The sequence below is a fragment of the Apus apus genome, chromosome 1, assembly GCF_020740795.1.
Source record: "Apus apus isolate bApuApu2 chromosome 1, bApuApu2.pri.cur, whole genome shotgun sequence".
Taxonomy (NCBI): Eukaryota; Metazoa; Chordata; class Aves; order Apodiformes; family Apodidae; genus Apus; species Apus apus.
In genome coordinates, this window is record NC_067282.1 from 28,896,314 (window position 1) to 28,909,585 (window position 13,272).

The 13,272-nt window shown below is 37.7% G+C and overlaps 1 protein-coding gene across 3 annotated transcripts in view; it reads right to left on the reverse strand.

Moving 5' to 3' along the window:
* FNDC3A (fibronectin type III domain containing 3A) overlaps nt 1–13,272 on the reverse strand; it is a 121,767-nt gene that overhangs the window by 75,968 nt on the left and 32,527 nt on the right. The gene's annotated exons all lie outside the window — the stretch shown is intronic.

Sequence of the window (13,272 nt, forward strand, 5' to 3'; positions counted from 1 at the left end):
CTTCAGAAGGAAGCCTAGAACTCCCAGTGTTTGAATTTTCATCATAACCACTTGGCAAACAGTTTTCAACATAAGGTAAATACTGTGTCATTTCCTTCTTTACATGATGTCAGCGTGTTTGTACATTCATTAATGAAAAAAACATTATTAGAATCATGACAAAATAAGTGCACTGGACACACAGAATGAAACAATATGTATGGTTTTATTTGTGGAAAGATGTTTATCCTAATTTTGTAAACCCAAGCAATGCAGAATTGATAGCAAAGCACACTTATCAACCAAAATAAACAGAGGAAGTCTGACATGTACCAAAGCAGAAGCCTGTTATTATTTTAGACTTCTCTATTCTCAGTTGAAACCTGCCTTTCTGTGCAAGAAAAAGTTTGTGAGCATGAGGAACCAAGCTAAAAAGGAAAAAAAAACAAAAACAAACATAAGAGCAGGTGCATTTAGTAATTTCTTTTTTGGAAACATCTTTCTTCAGTCTTGTTTGGACATGTCTAAATAAAAGTGTATATCCTTCTCCTGGTGTGAATCAGAGAGAGACAGATCTTTATATGCACAATGCTTCAATATTATGGCCAAAAAGATACTCTGTTAAATGCTAAATGAAAATAAAATTGGTCCTGTTTAAAAACAAGCAAACAAACAAACAAACCCACAAAAAAATAACAACACCCCCCCCCACCCCCCAAAATAAAAAAAACATGAAGCTTGAGTGTTACTCATTTTGGGAATACCAGAGTGACCAGGAAAGGGTGAGAAAAAAGGCAGAAATCATACAAATTCTTCTGCCTCTGGTTGAGCAACTGTAAGAAATAATGAAAAGATGGCAAGTTCTACCCTAACATAGCTGCAACTTTGATGAGATTCACATTTTCAAACTTTGGCCGTGTGATTCCATAATGGTTCAAGTCAGGTCAGCACATACTTTAAAAATACTTCTTTAAGTTATTTCATGTGGTACAAGGCTGTTAGTGGAGAAAGACATCTCCAGAAGTTTTAGGCTCTTCAGAAAAAAAACCACAATGAATTATATAACTATTAACACTTGATCTTGCTAATAAATTCTTCAGATCTTCTAAAGTATGTCTGAATACAAAATTTAGTAAGAGTTAGCATTCATAATATAACCTAAGCTTAGAAACAAGAGAATTTTAGACATGAATTTAGTCAAATAAGACTTACAGGTCTTTAGAAAATACAGTATTGCCAGAATTTATTGTCAAGTGATTGCAGATAGCATTTTAAAAACTGGCTATCACCTTCAGAACGTGACGAATGAGAGAAATATCATAGAATCATAGAATCCTAGGGGTTGGAAGGGACCTCGAAAGATCATCTAGTCCAACTCCCCCGCCAGAGCAGGGTCACCTAGAGTACATCACATAGGAACGCATCCAGGTGGGTTTTGAATGTCTCCAGTGAAGGAGACTCCACAACCTCCCTGGGCAGCCTGTTCCAGTGCTCTGTCACTCTTACAGTAAAAAAAAATTTTCGGATATTCACCTTGAACCTCCTATGCTCCAATTTACACCCATTACCCCTTGTCCTATCACTGGTCATCACTGAGAAGAGCCTAACTCCATCTCCCTGACACTCACCCCTTACGTATTTGTAAACATTGATGAGGTCACCCCTCAGCCTCCTCTTCTCCAAGCTAAAGAGACCCAGCTCCCTCAACCTTTCCTCATAAGGGAGATGTTCCACTCCCTTAATCATCTTAGTAGCTCTGCGCTGGACTCTTTCAAGCAGTTCCCTGTCCTTCTTGAACTGAGGGGCCCAGAACTGGACACAATACTCCAGATGCGGCCTCACCAATGCAGAATAGAGGGGGAGGAGAACCTCTCTTGACCGACTAACCACACCCTTTCTAATACACCCCAGGATGCCATTGGCCTTCTTGGCCACAAGGGCACATTGCTGGCTCATGGTCATCCTCCTGTCTACCAGGACCCCCAGGTCTCTTTCACCTACACTACTCTCCAGCAGGTCAGCCCCCAACCTATACTGGGACATCGTGTTGTTCTTCCCCAAATGCAAAACTCTACACTTCCCCTTGTTGAATTTCATCATGTTTCTCCCCGCCCAACTCTCCAGCCTGTCTAAGTCTCTCTGAATGGCAGCACAGCCTTCTGGTGTGTCAGCCACTCCTCCCAGCTTGGTGTCATCAGCAAACTTGCTGAGGGTACATTCTATACCCTCATCCAGGTCGTTGATGAAGATGTTGAACAACACCGGTCCCAGTACCGACCCCTGAGGGACTCCACTAGTCACACACCTCCAACCAGATTCTGCCCCATTGACTACAACTCTCTGACTCCTTCCCATCAACCAGTTCCTAATCCACCTCACTACCTGATCACCAAACCCATACCTGATCAACTTATCTACAAGGATGCTGTGGGAGACGGTGTCAAATGCTTTACTGAAATCAAGATAAACCACATCTACCGCTCTACCATCATCTATCCACCTAGTAATTTCCTCATAGAAGGCTATGAGGTTAGTCAAACATGATTTACCCTTGATAAAACCATGCTGACTGCTCTTGATGAGCCCCATGTCCTTGATATGCCTAGAGATAGAGACAAGAATAAGTTGTTCCATCACCTTTCCAGGGATGGAGGTGAGGCTGACCGGTCTATAGTTACCCGGGTCCTCCTTCTTGCCCTTCTTGTAGACTGGAGTGACATTTGCTATCCTCCAGTCCTCAGGTACCTCTCCTGTTACCCATGACTTACTGAAGATGATGGAGAGTGGCCTAGCAATGACCTCCGCCAGCTCCCTCAGCACCCTTGGATGCATTCCATCTGGACCCATTGATTTATGGACGTCCAGATTACTCAACTGATCCCTAACCCAATTCTCATCTACTATGTCCTCACCTATCTTGACTACTTCTGGGGCTATATGAATCTGGGGCTCATGGGGAAATCCTGCAGGAGTAAAGACAGAGGCAAAGAAGGTGTTCAGCACCTCTGCCTTCTTTATATCCTCTGTCACCAGGGCTCCCACCTCATTCCTCAGTGGGCCAATATTGCCTCTAGTGTTAGTTTTGTTAGCTATGTATTTGAAAAAGCTCTTTCTATTATCCTTAACCTGACTTGCAAGGTTAAGTTCCAAGGAGGCCTTAGCTTTCCTAATTGCCTCCCTACATTCTCTGACAACATTCCTATATTCCTCCCAAGTGACCAGCCCCTCCTTCCACGATCTGTCGATTTTCCTTTTCCATTTGAGTTTGCCCAGCAGTTCCTTTTTTAACCATGCTGGTCTCCTAGCTCCCTTACTAGATTTCCTAACCCTTGGGATGCTCTGATCCTGTGCTTGCAAGAAGTGGTCCTTGAATGTTGACCAGCTATCATGAGCCCCTTTATCTTCCAGCACCCTGTCCCATGGGATTTCCCTTAACAGTTGATTGAGGAGGCCAAAGTTCGCCCTGTGGAAGTCCAGGGTTCTGGTCCTACTGGGTATTCTGTTCCTTCCACACAGGATCCTGAACTCCACCATCTCGTGATCACTGCAGCCAAAGGCTGCCACTGACCACCACTGCTTCAACATATGAGTGGATGAGTTCTTACAATTTTACAATTATTTTAAAATAAATTTTACAATTTATTTTTCAGACTCCCCAAGCAGACATAACTTTTTGAAGACATATTTCATTTATTTACTTTCCCCTCTGTCACAATTGAAAGTTTTTGCTTAAAATTTAGACTGGAATAAAAGTACCTAAAAGCTTTGAAGGATTACACGAGAACATCTTTCCATCTCTTCTTTGTGGGTTGGATAACCACATTTGCCCAAGTCTTTAGGCTAACTGAGTATGCCCTAACTCCTGGAATGAACCATCCTGGCTGCAGCTGACATGTCAGTCTGTACAGTTTTCAACTCAATATTCTTGTTCTCCACTGTACAAACTATATGAGGCAGAAAAGACCTCAAGTCCTCAAGGTTTAGAGCAACGGCTTACAAAAACCAAGGCCCTCGTCTTTCATACTGAATATTATAGACCTTGCTCTTCTTCCTCTTCTGGGCAAGGCATTCTCATTGGCTGGAACTTAGTGAAAAGCTTTGGAAAAATCTGATGGTTCAGTTTCTCCTCAATCCTCCTGTGATAAAACCTGTTGCTTTACACACAGCAGCTAAAGCTTTGCTATCCCAAGGCTAATATGCATGATTCTATCCAGATTTCTATTGCCTGCTCCACTAGGATAATGGTGATAATCTGAAAATACTAATTTGTGATGTGTCAGTCTCAGTGGAGGCACATTTAACATGGCCACTTTTCAAATGCTATTTCTCTTTCTAAATTGACAAAACACTAATTAAGGACTTACACAAAGTCCTTAGAATAATAACGTAAACTGAAGACACTGAGGCCTAGATCCAGGCTTTAGAATCCTACAGCACTTCTAAAGCATAACCAACTATAAAAACCCACTAAAATTTAAAAGTGTAATTTCTCAATGATAACACAACTTTGACTTAACATATTTTTGTATTAAATTCAAAACATAAAAAGGCATTGTTATTAAGAAAAGGGAGTATTAGGTCAACTAGCTTTGTGTGATTACCACTGGGACTATAAATTGTTTCTTTTAAACAGTTATTTAATGATGATCCACATGACCTCAATACAGTTCCTCATGAAAAAAAGTACAGAATCTCCTTACAGAAATTAGCATACAAGTTGACAATACAAGAGTACAGCTACACTTATCTTCAAAAAAGTTCTTGCATAAATAAAACAAAGTGACCTGCCCATATAGCTTATGTTTGATATACCCCAAACATCAGTTGCCAAAGATGTCCAAGCTTTAACGGTGAAATTTCAGACTTTTCAATGGTACTCAATTTATTCCACAAATGAAATTTTAGAAGATAAACCCAGATCAAACATACAATGTTACCAAGATTTGTAGTAGTTTAATTAAATAGGCATGGATTATAGAGGTTTCTTCTTAGCATAATATTGAAAGGAAAATCCATCCTAAAAACACAGAAGGGCATTGCAAAAAAGAATAGTATTCATTAAACCCTCTTATTGCCATGGAATACTTGACTTTTTTTTCCTGACTTTAAAACATTTACTTCACTGCTTATCTACTATCAGTTGAAGATACATAGTCCAAATTGGCAAAGACCAGCTTCCTAGCAGAACTGAATCATGCCACATATTAGAAATCTCAATATGTTTTTCCTGAAATTGCTGTTTAAACTCAGGCAGCTGCACAAGCCAAGTAAGAACACAACAAATGTCGTCATGGTCTGGGTCAACAGCCCAGGTCAGCAATTCATCTAGCTTGGTACTTTTTCTCTACTTTATCAATTGAGATGCTGCTTTAGTGGGGGCAAGTGAGCCAGTTCATGTTCTGCAGTTAATCTCTTTTATTGTGCATGAGTTTGCCTAAACTCTCTGAGCTGGAGTCAGAAAAAAAAATAATTATAAGACTACAAAAACAAAACCCAAAAGGTGGAAGGGAGATCTGTGCAAAGGAGAGTTGCAGCCACCTTGACTCAGAGGCCTGCTCCAAAAAAGGGAAAACTTAAGGCCAATTGTCTAACACGTATCTTCAGAAAGGTCCAGAAGTAACTTTTATCAGCACAAAGAAGAAGCTGCAGAAGCCAAAATAAGATTCTTAGAGATATTTTGCTCCACCAAGATGGTCACAGAACGTCTTTTAAAGGCAGAATGGCAATGATACAAAACATAGCTGATTTATATCTTACAAATCCCTGTACTTATGGATACAGAATACTTTAAGCAGACTAACAATTTGCTTATGCCAGACAAATATGCAGGTTAAGATATTTCTTCATTGAAGCACAGTGAGGCACAAAATGGAATTTAAAATACACAGTCAACTAATCCTTTGAATATGCTCCTTTGCACACTAATCTAAACAAATCTATGATTCTATGATTCTGTAATTGAGGCCAAAAAGCCCATTAACTCCACTGAAATAACAATTACAAACGACTCGTCATTCATAAGATCCACACTTCTACTTCCACTTCTGTCCTACTAAAAAGAAGTAGTGATGTATCAGCAGATTGCTAGACTCCAGATAATTTCAGCTAGCTGATGGGAAAGAAAGGCAGCATCAGACTTGTGGCTTCACAAATGTGCATTTACATTACAAGGAGCAGGGAAAAGTTTTCCCCATGTTCTCTCAGTCACAAGAAAAAAAAAAGAAAAACTATAAATACGCTTGCACAATTAATGACTCTTCTCCATCAGGCGATTAGTAAGCAAGACAAAAAAAAAAAACCACAACTATGGACATTATTGTGAAGTACCAATAGGAAAATTGGATTAATCCTGATGAGGGTTTTAGATGACTTACACAGCAGGAAAAAAAGTTTAGAACTAATCCTCCAATATGTTACTTCATTTTAAGGCAACATCTTTCCACAGCAGAAACTGTAAATACAATTAAAAGTCCACAGTATTTATGTCCCTACATGCGGGGTGGAAAAAAACAATTTAAAGAAACCGGAAATAAGTCAATGAGCTCTATAAACTAACTTAATAAAATATGCCTCATAGAAAGTTTGACACATATTTCTTCTTTTGCTCACCATTCTACACGTGCAAAAGCAACTCTCTGAATAAAATGCAGAGGCTAAAATACAGAACCAAGGCTCAATCCCCAATACACAAACACACGATACAGCCAGCCAAAAAAAAAGTGCCTCAAACATATTTTGCCACTTCTATCAAATACATATATGCAGTGGCTCTGTAAGGCAAAAGATTTATTTGAAAAAAACTACATATGAAAAATATTATTGCTAATGTAACATATATAGAGAAATAATATTTTTAATTTATTCTTTAGGTTCTACAAGTCTAAATTTAGTTTGAAGTAAAAAAAACCCACCACCAACACCTAAACAACAAATGATTGTGCCTAGAAGTATACTAGATGATCTTTCACGTATGCACAAAACAAATCCAGAATTAAGACAGTTGCTAACTTCCTCCTCCACCCTACCCCATAAAGGTATGAAGATCTATCTAATTTGAGGAAATGTTTGCAGATCAGATTTGAATAATGTTTATGGAAGACAGTCTAGCTTAACCTTATCACATAAGGATGATGTAAGTATTATACATCTTACAGCCACAGTTCAAATAATACCTGTCTTTCTATAAAAGGACAGGACTGACTGAAATGTTTCCAACTCTTCTAAGCCAGCACAAATATCAAGAGACTCAATTCAGATACAGTAAAATTTGGTTTACAAGTTTGGTATTCACAGACACATTGTCAATTATTTTGTAGCAGGTAAACTGCATTACCCAAATAAACGTTTTTATGCTTAAAAGCTTACTTGACTGTAGAAGTTATTAGCTACTGAACATACAACATGATTTTAAAATATTTTGTTTTCCTAATACCTGAAAGACTGATCATCTTAAAGTTATTGGGATACAAGAGAAATATTAAAGAAAAATCTATACATATCAAGCTCTCTCTGCCTCTCCAATGTGTCTTAGCTCTCAAATGCAACCTTCAGTATCAAGGACTATTAGCCTTCTGATGTGAAAAAGAAAAAGGTTTAGTTTTTTAATCTGAATTGAGGCTAAAGAAGCCAAAATGCATTCAATACTTAGTGTCATGTGTGTAGTTGCGGGATAAACCCATGTGAGAACTGGCACTCAGTTCTATCCTCAGGCTAGCACTGTCTACTGCTACTGAGGCAAGAAAACCAAAGGAACTTGATTGAATTTCTGTGTAAAAGGATATTTGGAATCCTTCTCTCTTCCCAGCCATCTCCCACCTCTCACTGAAGGGGAGAGGAACTGAAGGGGTTACTTGGTATCTTCCTCTAAAATAAGTTAGTTACGCTTGTTAAATTTCCATAGTTCACCAGAATGAGTGAAATCTGGGACAAATTTTCCAACTGAGTTAAAAGCCTCTGAACATACATAACAAGAACACTGAAAGATCTACCAATACATACATCATAAAAAAAAAAAAAAAAAGCAGCGATCCTTTAGCAGCAAAGCCAATTCATAGCTTGGCATATATATTAAAATACTGAAAAATGTGTGGAATTAAGAAAGCAAGGAGAATATGTGGGGAAAAAAGCTAGGATGTGTTACATTGATGTTATCCACTGCTTAAATAATTATTAATATAAATAGAAGTATGTTATATTACAGCTGTGGTTAAAGCATACTTAAATGAAATGACATAGAAAGAGACTTCCTGTACAATAAAGATTAAAAATCGGAACAAAACAGTACTACTGAAACACATAGGTCAGTTTTTCTCTCATCCTGGAGTGGTCTTGGGGGGATGTGTGTAGTTTTTGGGGCTGTAAGGTGTTTTGTTTTTTTCATCCAAACAAACTTCCTAGAAACCAAGAGGGTAAAGTGTTCCAAAACATTTTCTCAGGACCTCTGAAACTGTATAAAGATAATCAAACCACAGTCTGTTTCTATACTGCCAGAAAAAATGTTATTTTCTGAGATGATTTATTAGAAAAGAGACAAAAGCTTCAGAGTTGAGGTTGGTGGGTTTTTTTTGTTGTTTTGTTTCTTACTAATTTGAAAACATCTATATTTAGCATTATATTGTTATAGGTGCTGAGTCAGTAGCAAATGATGGCCAGTAAAAATCACAAATAATGGAAAGATTTTACGAAAATTGTATTTCTAAATACACTAGTGATTTACATCAACATAAAAAAGACAGCAGTGGTTTGTCTAAAAATACTGCAACTGAAATTAGCCCAGCAGTAATGATGACAAGTATTTTTAGCCAAAAAGACAAAGGTAAATTGATTTTTGAACATTTTACAAATTTAGGGAAAACACTGTAGCTAATGCTTTTGGTTATTCTGACTTTAATTTTTTTAAAACCACTCAACTAAACCTGTTAAGAGATGGGTACACCCAAGACCTTTGTAAGATTTACACTGTATCTTTAACAGTCTGTCTGCAACAGGATTTAAAAACGGTGTATTTCTGGAAAAGGGTGATTATAATACAACACAACTTCCAGGTACAGCCACATTTATGCTCTGTCATTAGGGCACATATTCAGAACAATTACACTTTTCTCCACTAATAGCTTCAATCAAGATGTTAATTAGTGACATGCTTTATCTCATAATCCATTTCAAAAGCCTTAGCACTTTAACTTACTGTTGCTCGCATCCTTTTATTTCTCTCATTCAACTGGTGCTACCACAGTGACAAAGGATGAAGGAAGATTCAACAGTCACCACTCCGGCTGCTCCAATCTGTTCCATTCACTTAACACTGAGGTAATCTTCGGTGATGTGTTGAGCACTGCCTCCCCCTTCTTTTTACAGGGCACCTTAACCTAAACACCACACCAGAGTATCTCCCTTCACCTTCCTCTATAGCTGTGCATCCACATAGCATGTGGAGGCAGGATGTGAAAGGTAGGATCAATTAACAATATAGTCAGCAATACCTACCTCAAGCCTTCCTTCCTATCAAATTAGCCAACGTACAGTGAGCTTCCTGCTGTACACGAATGTATCATGTCACCATAGCAACTAAATCAACAAATAGCTGCTGCAGCATCTGCTTCTGGATCATCTAACGTCAGTCAACAGAAGGTTCAGGTTTAAGAGAACAAAGCTTCCAAATATATTCCATTTTATAACTGCATTTTTAATTTAGCCTCCTGATTCCCAGATAGGCTATACTAGCTTGGAATGAACCAACTTCTGACTTTATACTTAAATCTATGTTGCAGCTTCATGACTTTAGTTTGCAAATAAGCCAAAAAGGAAGGAGGGGAAAAAAACCCACCACATTGTAAGAGAATAAAAAGATACAGCAAATAAATAATCAACTGGATTCTACTGCACTTTTTCTTAAATACTGTGTTACTCCATGCTGTGAATTTATTAGGCATATTAAGAAGCATGAAAAGAAAGAACTGTTTCCCAATTGTACTTTATAATGTACACGTCTGCCCTAAATAATACTATATCGAGAAATATCTTAAATATTAATACCTAATATAACATATTTCAAATGGCTGACAAAAATGGTTTCCTTCTATTAGTCTCCACTGAAGAGCTGACCTGAAAACCACCAGTATCAGTTTCTGGCAATCTCACATCCCCAATCTTTAATCCCAACAAGAGCAGGGGCCCACTGGCAGAGCTGTCTTTCCACAGGTGAGGGTATGTAAGGCAAAAAAAGCATCTCTCCCTTCTTGTGAGCAATTACTTCAAATACCACGTAAGCATCACTCTGGCTAAAGTCCTAACCCAAAAACAGACAAGACACATGAAACTGCTTTGTGACAACTTGGTATCTGGAATGCAACAACATGAAATTACTGATTAAATGTTGCCTGAGACAATTATTTTTTTTTTTAATTACTTGGATAGTAATGTCTTCAAAGATAATAAGTGTACACACACACACACACTTTTATGTAAAGACTCAAACCTGCTTTTCTTAATAAGTGAGCTATAACTTTCCCCTATTTAAACTTCAAGTCATATTTCTAATGTTGGATCAGTATGAAATTCTTTACCAGCTAAAAGCTTTCTAGGTTCAAGGCACCAGTTATTCAAATAATTACTGAAAATATTTAATTTTTAGTTTTCAAAGCAGCTGTTTTTTTCACCTACATATATAGTCTTTTGTTACAAGGAAAATATTTCCATCTGGGTTGGCTTTGTAGTGTGGTGCAGTGAACAGGGAAAACCGGACACAGACTCAAGTTGCTACCACTGTTGTGTTGCACTGATGTAGACTTACTGTGATTTGTGGGTTTGTCACCTCACCTATGCCAGTTTCCCTGCTCATAGGACTAGTACAGCAGTATTTGTATGTCCCTAAAAGCTACTGATCAAAGAACGCTGCAAGACTTGAATGCTGTTATTCATTAGCAGCGCAGGAACTGCCAGATGGAATCACATCTGCAGTCCAGCTAAGGTGATGGCAGTTACAAATGCAGCATGAGTTGTTTTCTCATTGATTGTGTGTTCAAAATCTGCTGTTCATATCATAACAGTGCTAATGAGGCTATGAACTACTCTTTTCCACAATCAAACACACTAACATTTAGCAAACAGATTAAATGGAAAAATGCAAGAGCTCTCTCTAACAGGTATTACAGATAGCTAAAATTATTAAATAGGAACAGCTGACACATCAGTAATAAAAACTGAATTAAAACACAATCTTCAGCCTCTGGCAATTTCAAACAATTTAAGAATTTCATGCTTGTGAAGAATGTCACTTACAACTAATTCTTTCATAAAGTCATCTTTCATAAGATTTTCTTTTTTTCTCTTCTTCCCTATCCCCAGCTTCTTTTAGACTTCCTGAAGACTTTATCTCTCCCAATTTTAGGTTGGGCTCTCTACTATGGAACATCAGTCTATTGTCACAGGCTAAGGACACAATATTTTTGTGGTATCAATAAGGAAAAGTCATGTTAGAATTTTCTTTATTATCTTAAATTATATCCTGTTTTTACTCTGAATGACAGAAGAGAACAGGCTTCTCATCCTTCTGAACTAGTCTCCTATAGACACTGAACATTGTCCAAGTAACTCAAAGCAATGCTCTTGACATTAAAGTTCTAAAATCTTCTATTTTCCACCAAATTTGAGCACAACTACACAACTCTGCCATAGAACCTGCTAATATGGATTGATAATCTAGAGTAACCTTCCATATTGGACAGTAACACTTTCCTAATGAAGAAAAGATCTGTAAGTGCTATTAAATCTTGTTTTTTCAGAAGCAGGGAGGAAATCCATACTGAATTAAGCAAATGTCACATAACACATTGCAACAAAAATGTATATATTTGGGATTTAAAAAAACCCAAACAAGCACAACCCAAACTATTTGAGCATGGACAGGTAGTTGCAGCACTTCCCAAAGAAAGTGAAAGAAAGCAGCCATCTTTTCAGCGACATCCTCCTACAGGCTATGTATATTTTCAAGGGAGAGAGCAAGCAATTCTGTCATTTTTCCAAAAGGCAGCTGACCAACAGTAAAATCTGCAAACATTTCATCTTTAACCAGTGCTACAAGATACTGCCAGCACCACTGAATGTGCAAAGATGATAAAATATCCCTAGAAGCAACTCTAAACAGGAAGGCTGGAAAGATGGCTAGACCGTTCAGTAGAACTGAACATTCAAAAAACTATAGACTTCAATAAGGTTTTGCTGCTTTTTGTATAAAGGCAGGTTGGAAAGATCTGTAAAATTCTAGTAGATAAATTGATTTTATTTATTAAAAGGTTTTTTTAATTCTTACTGTACTCATATGTTCCCCCCCTTCTCTTCATATGATAGATGATCAGCAGAAAACTGATCACTGGGGCAGAAGAAAAAAAAAACAACAGTTTGGAGTATCTTCCTGTAAAAATACAGTTTTCTGAAGAAGAACCAGTAAAAGGTAAATGTTAACATCTGCACCTAATGTCACTGATAAACGTTCAAGACTTGTTAGCATCCATGTATAAGTGTTAATCAGTGTACGTTCCATAAGTGTGTCTATCTCATTCTTTATTATTAAGAAATACTTATATTTTTTATTTACTTGTTTCTGCTTTGTGTCTTTTACATTCTCAGTTCTCACACCTTGGATAAGCAAAGTTTTGTGTCATTTACAGCAAATCCAACCTGTTTCATTAGCATTGATACAGTCTGCAGTTAGCAGATAGTGCACAGAAAAATTGCTGCTTACTATTAGGTCTTTAAATCAGTGAAAGTGTAAGAGTAACAGTAGCAGAAGTGTTTCAAAGAATCTGGATAATGCAACAAACACTTGTTCTTCAAAGTTTTAAGCTAATCCTTGTCTACAGGGAATTAGAAGGAAGCAGTGTTAAGCACAGTCACTGAACTTGGGAACTTTCTGAGGCATCTAGTCCTGGCCAGTGATTTGACACATCAACCAGAAAACTTCATCCAGATTATTTTCGTTTCATGATGACTTGTTGTTTGAAGTCCACAGGGCTTCAGCTTTACCAAGCTAAGCAAAACTGTAAGAGAGACAGAGCTTGGACTGTACAGCAAAGTGGTAGCAAGGGCTAAGCTTTCAGCTAATGATTTGCAGGGCCTAGTCTGCTCAGTAGGCATCTTCCCTGGTCAACTTGTCTGCAACAGTCCAAAACAGAAACAAGGAGCAAACATCCATTTAGGTTGTAACTAGATGCACTGAAAGGCAGAAGACCATCAATTTAATTTTTGAAAACTAAGTAATTTAACAAAGGTTGTCTGAAGTGAAAACTACAGTTA